Source organism: Elephantulus edwardii, unplaced genomic scaffold, assembly GCF_000299155.1.
Source record: "Elephantulus edwardii isolate Elephantulus edwardi_28Jun2011 unplaced genomic scaffold, EleEdw1.0 scaffold00008, whole genome shotgun sequence".
Taxonomy (NCBI): domain Eukaryota; kingdom Metazoa; phylum Chordata; class Mammalia; order Macroscelidea; family Macroscelididae; genus Elephantulus; species Elephantulus edwardii.
Window position 1 is genome coordinate 7,556,625 of NW_006399758.1, and position 7,334 is coordinate 7,563,958.

General features: G+C 37.1%; 1 protein-coding gene across 1 annotated transcript in view; it reads right to left on the bottom strand.

The window, feature by feature from the left end:
* LOC102853926 (sodium/potassium-transporting ATPase subunit beta-1-interacting protein 3-like) overlaps positions 1–7,334 on the bottom strand; it is a 441,724-nt gene that overhangs the window by 237,413 nt on the left and 196,977 nt on the right. The gene's annotated exons all lie outside the window — the stretch shown is intronic.

The window sequence follows — 7,334 nt, forward strand, 5'->3', positions numbered from 1 at the left end:
TGGTGATTAATTTGAGAAAACACAATGAATAGGAACTATTATATGAAACAAAATATGAATGAAGAATACTGTGAAGCACTATATATATAAACTTTATAAGCAAACTAATAATAATAATAATAAAGGCTATAGCATTACAAGTTTACTGACCTGCCCTCCCAAAAAAAATGCAAAACCAACCCACATAAAACCCAATGACCACTCTTAGACAGGGAGGTAGTTTTTGAGAGAATCCTCTCTGCTCTCCCAGATCTGTAGTAAAGTGCTTTGGATATTGCAGTCCATCTGTCTTGTTGGAAATTGACTGCAGATAGAATCTTGTGTTAAGTAACAAAACCAGGATTTACATTTCATGCATTAACCTGTATGACTCTCTTCTGGGACATGTGGCCAGCTAAAATTTCAAGTCAACTGTTTCATCTGAAATGGGGTTTAAAGAACCTGGTATTGAAATTGTTACGTGTTTTGGCTGTTAACCAGCCATACCAGGAGAAAAGACAAAAGACTCGTATGTAAAGATTATACCTTAGGAAACACTATGGAACAGTTCTATTTTGTCACAGAATTGCTATGAGTCAAAATTGACTTAACAACAACAATGTGAAGCAGATATACTACACTCTTTATACTATGTGGTCAGACTTTTCATAATTTGAATGTTAACCCAGAACTAAAAGTTTTGGGAACGCATGGCTTAGTTGTAAGGAGCTGTGCTGTCAACCCTAGGGTAAGCAGTTTGAAACCACCAGCTACTCCATGGAAGAAAAATGGATACCCTCTTCTCTCAAGATTCACTGCTTCTGAGAGCCCATCAGAGGGCCATGTATGTATGAGTCGGTTCTGACTCTAAGGCACAAACAACAACAACTAAAGTTTAGACATTTGAATAGAGTTAAGATAAGGAACAGAAACCTCAAAAAGAGGGGTAAAGAAAGAAACTATTTGGAAGAAACAGATATTCTGACTGTAAAATTAGTTATTTCCAGTAAAAGACTAACTGTTTTATCAAAAGCAACGACATATTTTAACCATGAAATGATTGCTCTTGGTAGCTTCTGTAGAGTGAGCCTCTGACTCATGGAAAAAGAACAAAATGCTGCCCAATCTTGCGCCAACTCCACGATGCGTTAGGGTTTGTCCTTTGTGAACCTTTGGGGGCTTTTTGATTGATATTCAGAAGTAGATCTTCAGGCATTTCTTCCTAGTTTACTAGTCTAGTAGCTGAGCTGTAACATGTTCAGCCTCACAGCAACATACATGCCTCCACTGACGGACAAGCAGATGGCTGCACATACATTGTACTTAACTCCATGGCATCTAACAATAACAAGATACACAATGGCTTTGGCATATCACCAGCTATATTTGTGGCTGAAGAATATGTGGAAAATATTTTAGACAATTATTTCCTGTTGTTGTTGTTATGTGCCATCAAGTCGCTTGTGACTCGTAACAACCCTATGTACATGAGCCCTAAACCCTGTTCTATCCTGTGCCAATCTCGTTGTCTCCAACACACCTATTCTCACTACCCCAATCACTGAATTGATCCATCTCATTGAGGGTCTTCCTCTCCTGTGCTGTCCCTCTACCCTCCCAAACATGAAGAGCAATAATGTCAGGCTGGAAACTAAGGTGCGCCTGATCCAGGCTATAGTTTTTGCAATTGTGTGCTATGCATCAGAGAGCTGGACAGTGACTAAGGATGATGAAAGAGAATTGATGCCTTTGAGCTGTGGTGCTGGAGAAGAGTGTTGAATATACTATGAACTGCTAGGGGAATAAACAGGTTTGTCCTGGAGAGGGGAAACCAGGCTTCTTCTTGGAGGCAAGGATTCTGAAGCTTCGTCTGACATACTTTGGGCATGTTGCAAGGAGGGACCAGTCCTTTGAGAGGGATATCATATTTGTGAGAGCGGAGGGACACTCTACAGATTTTTTTTTTTAGTAGAAAAACACTAGGTTTTTTTTTCTTTTTCTTTTTAAAAAATATTTTGAAATTAATTTTTTTTTTAAATTTTGCACTTGTTTACCTACAAAGTTCCTAAATATTGCCCCTCAGGTTGGATCCCCTTCATCTCCCAATCCACTCTCCTACAGCCATCAAACCGTGTGAACCCATGATTACTGTCCCCTCCATTCCTACCCCTCTGGCTTCCCCTTTCCCCCTTTAGACCCTCATATATTTTATTAACCAGTTAAATAATAGATCAAGTACAAAATTTGAATTAAAAAATTTGACATTAAAATGTTCTCAAAATGTTGCTTCCTTTGATCACTTACTTGATATCCTTCCTGAAGAAATAAAGTTCTGTTAAATTAGGGTTAGAGAAGTGATATGCAATACAAAGGAGTAGTATGGGTGTCCCCACAATGTTCCTGAAAGGACAATTCCTTAAAGAGATTCTTCAACAAATGAATCCAAGAGGGCATGACATCAACTGCTATGAGGAGAGGTCCTTAATTAAGAGGAAATGAAATTGTATTGTATATCTGCACTTAAACATCTTGAGATGATATTTAGAGAATTTGTGGCAAGTGTGGGGGTAAATTAACAACAAACTTCAAGTAAAAGAAAACTAAGAAAAAACAATTAGAAATGACAAAAATGTTTAGAAAGTTGTTCAGGAAAGGAAAGATTTATAGCATACTTTATTAAATGTCTTATCTGTGAGCAGCATTAGTTATAATAAAAGAAACACAATAATAATAATGAAATAAACAAGAAAAATATATCTACATTTACCCAGATAATTCACAAGTTCAGATGTGGATGCCTGTATTTCATAATTTTCTTGCAAAAGTGATCTGTTGATCTTAAAAATCAAAACTAGAAAACGGTTTGGCGAAAACAAAAATGAGGATTTGCTACAGAGAACACCTAGTGGAAGGTGACTAAAACTATGGATAAGATAGGGTGAATTTAAGCAGTTGTATTAGTTAATTATGGTTTTAGAAAAGATACTTTAATAATTTTAAAGTAATGACTGTATGTACTCCTTGCATGGAAGAGGCAATTCAATTTAGTAGTTCTGTCATGGAACAATACCCCCTCTCCCCGCCCATTATGAGCTTTGGAATAAATCACCCTAATGGTGTTCATTCTCATGATGTTACAGAATGAAAAGTTCGTAATATTGGTGCAAACGGAGGCAATTATTAATGCTAGCAATGCAATCCAGTGTGGTGCAAGGTTCTGTGGCTTTTATTTTTGTTTCTTCTATCATATAACTTTATTAAAGTTTGCACTGACATGTTGTAGACTCTTTGTGTTGCTGTAGGAGTACTTAGAAATTTGATTTGGAAATAAAAATGAAAGCATGAAATAGAATTTCCTATAACAAAAGTCTAGAAACAAAACATTAAATGTTGCTAAGTGGATTGTACAGCACAATATTACTACTTAAGAGACACATTTAAAATCAAACCATCTAGAATTTCCAAAAATGGATCTATGGCTATTAATGGAATGCTACTGTCACAATTTCTAAGAGTAAAAATATAGTGCTGAAAAAAGAAATATAGTGCTGGACATACAGTATTTATGCTTTTGTTACTGACTTCATAAACACTAGGTTAGACATATTTTTACAGCTAAAATAGAAAATGATCTGTGGTGACTTAATGGTAAAGAGTTGCTCTGCCAATCCAAAGGTGTTTGCTGTCTTTGGCAATTTGGACTGGCAATCTGAATTCAACAGCTGCTCCCTGGATGAAAGATAGGTAATATCCTCTGAAAACCCACTAAGGGGTCAACTATGAATAGGTTCTGACTCGATGGTGCATAATAAGAGCAACCACAACAAGGACAATAACAAAAATACATAATTCTGGTTGCTGGTCACTAAATAGAAAATACGAAATGGTTGCAACATGATAAAAACATGTTCAGATGTATGGTTTTCCCTGTTGTTAATACGAATAATTACTACTTGATCATAGACCCAAGTTTAGGCACTGTCTGCATAGGGATCTAACTTCCAAGTTCATTATAACTAGCCATTTCCTTCTGAAATGTCCTCATTTTCTATATTATTTTCCCAATGCACTTTATCTCTGCTTTCTTTCTCTCTTCTCAATCATTACAATTGCATGCTCTCAAGACTTAAGTGAAATAATTTCTCAGTGGAATAATGTTAATGATATTGATTTAGAAATTATAGTTAATATCATATATGGCTAAATATTCACATTCTAAATATAACCATATTTGGTTACAGCAGAACTAAAATTTGTAGGGTTTTATTTTATGTTCTATGATGTGTCAAATGATCTATTTGTTACCCATGTTGGACAGTGTTTGGTGGAGTCCCCTGATTAAAACAAGCTTGGACGCAGGGATGGCATCCACTTTCGAAATAGCTTGCTTCTGACATAGCTTGCAACCGGAAACTCAATAAACTTGAAGATATAATGAAAGTTAAACACGTCTTTAGGTCTTTCATTCATAGGGTTGCTATTAATCACTTACGGCTCAACAGCACTTAACAATAACACCAACATAGAGAGAGCTCTGTGGCCCTGGTGGATAGACAGTTATGCTTCCAAGTCAAAGGTCAGTGATTTTAATCTACGGCCTTCAGGCCTGGTTTTAATTGTTTCTGGTCAAACATTCTTCTAAGTGGTCTCATACTGCTCCGTGCATTTGCTGTATGGAGGTAACTCATGGTTGCTGTAATGGTAAACACTGTGACACTGATGTGTCAAACTGGATAATGGTTACCCATGGTGGACAGTGTTTGGTAGAGCACCCAGACTAAAACAAGCTTGGAAGCAAGAGTGCACCCACTTCCAAAATAGCTTGCCTCCCAAATAGCTTGCCTCCAGAAACTCTATGAACTTGGAGTAACGATGAAAATGATACATGTGTTCAGGTCTTTTGTTCATAGGGTCGCTGTGAGTCATCTACAACTCAACGGCACTTAACAACAACATGTGTACTTAAATATTGAAATTCTTAGGTTGCATCCTTTCAAGTGCAAAGACATTGACAATTTATCCCAACAAGTGCATATGGCCGCTGTCCAAAAGATGCTTATAATCAGAAACATCTAACAAAGGAAAAGGTTCCATAACAAGCATACAATCACATATGGCCTCTGTTAGCTCATAGGATGCTTCAGGGGACTTTGTAGAAAATGGTGCCCTCTCTGGACAGAAAGGAGTTCTGGTGGTGTTGAATGTAATGTAAGACTCCTAACTAAAAAGGTCAGTGAATTCACCAGATGCATTAAAAACAGAAAAATGAACAAGTTTCCTCCCTAAAGATGTATAGCCTCAGAAACCCAGTGGATGAGTCAGACTTGACCAGACCACAATGGATTTGGTCTTTGGGGTTATGAATGAAGCAGCCTGACACTTCTTGACACTTGGGGTACAAGTGAACCTTAGCCAGTTTGACTGAAGTCCTAGAATTTGATTTTCTGTGTAATTTCTTCCATTTTGGTCTCTTCTTCCTCCTCTGTCTTTGTAATGACCCTTTGCACTCTTCAAGGATGATATTCTTGATATCCTCCCACAACTTATCTGGTCTTCAGTCATTGGTGTTCAAGGCCTCAAACCTGTTCCTGAGATGGTTCTGAAATTAAGTGGGATAGACTCAAGGTCATATTTTGGTTCCTGTGGATTTGATTTAGTTTTCCTTAGCTTCAGCTTGAACTTGCAGATGAGTTTGAACTTGCATATGTGGTCTGTTTCACAATCAGCACTTGGCCTAGTTTTCACAGCTGATATTGAGCTTCTCCAGCAGTTCTTTCCACAGATGTAATCAATCTGATTCCTATGCATACCATCAGGTGAAATCCATGTATAAAACCTGCATTTATGTTTCTCATAAAATGTATTTGAAATGAATAAACCACTGACTGTGCAAAACTCAATCATTCTTTCTCCAGCTTCATTTCTGTCACCAAGTCCATGTTTCCTGACTACTGATCCTTCTTCTCTGTTCCAAACTTTTGCATTCCATCAACTCATTGCATGTTTGATCTATCTCAGACTGCAAAAGTTGGTAGTAACATTTTATTTCATCTTCCTTGGCTCTGGTTGTTGGTGCATATATCTGAATGATCGTGGTATTCATTGGACTTTCTTGTATGTGTATGGATATTATCTTGTCACTCACAATATTGTATTTCAAGACATATCTAGAAATGACTTTTTTAACTATGAAAGCAACCCCATTTTTCCTCACCTTTTCATCTCCAGAATAATAGATCATATGATCATCTGACTCAAAATGCCCCATGCCAGTCCATTTCACCTTGCCAATATTTTTGTATTCCATTTCTTCCTTAATAATATCTAATTTTTCTACATTCATAGTTCTCACATTCCATGTTCCAATCACTAAAGACTGCTTACAGCTGTTCCTCTTCCTTTGTATTTCCATACTTGAAAGCTCCACCTTAGTTGACCTATCTGCTAGTGTATATTCTACTGTACATAGGGTTTTTGGAACAAAGAAAGAGGAGGAAGAAGAGACCAAAATGTGTATAAGAAGAGACTCTGAATATTGCACTATAGTGCTCAGAAGACAAATCAGAGGGAAGAAATCAAGATATTAAGAAGCTGAACAGAAGATTTCAAAAGGCAGTGCGGGAAGACACAGTATTACAATGAAATGTGCAAGGGTCTGTAGCGAGAAAATCAAAAGGGCTGAAATTGCTCAGCATTTCTTAAGCTGAAGGAACTGAAGAACAAATTGAAACCTCAAGTAGCAATACTTAAGGATACTTTGGGCAGAATATGAAATGATCCTGAAGTAATTAAAAGAAGATGGAAAGAGTATACAGAATCATTATACTGAAAGGAATTGGCAGACACAGAAGTATTTCATGAAACAATGTATGAGCAAGAACCTATGGTGATGAAGAAATTTAAGCTGCTTTGAAAGAACTGGCAAAAAATAAGGCTCCATTAATTGATGGTATACCAATTGACGTATTTCAAATGACAGATGTTGCCCTAGATGTGCTCACAAACTTGTACCAAGAAATCTGGAGAACAACCACTTGACAAACTGTCTGGAAGAGATCTACATTTGTTCCCATTTCAAAGAAAGGTGATCTAACAGAGTGTGGAAATTATTGAATGATATCATTAATATCACATACGAGCAAGATTCTGCTGAATATTATCAAAAAATGACTGGAACAACACATCAACAGAGAACTGCCAGAAATGTAGGCTGGGTTTGGAAGGGGTCATGGCACTAGGGATATTACAGCTAAGGTTAGATGGATCTTGGCTGAAAGCAGGGAGTACCAGAGGGATGTCTATCTGTGCTTTCCTGATAATGCAAAGGTGTTTGTGTGGATCACAACAAACTGTGG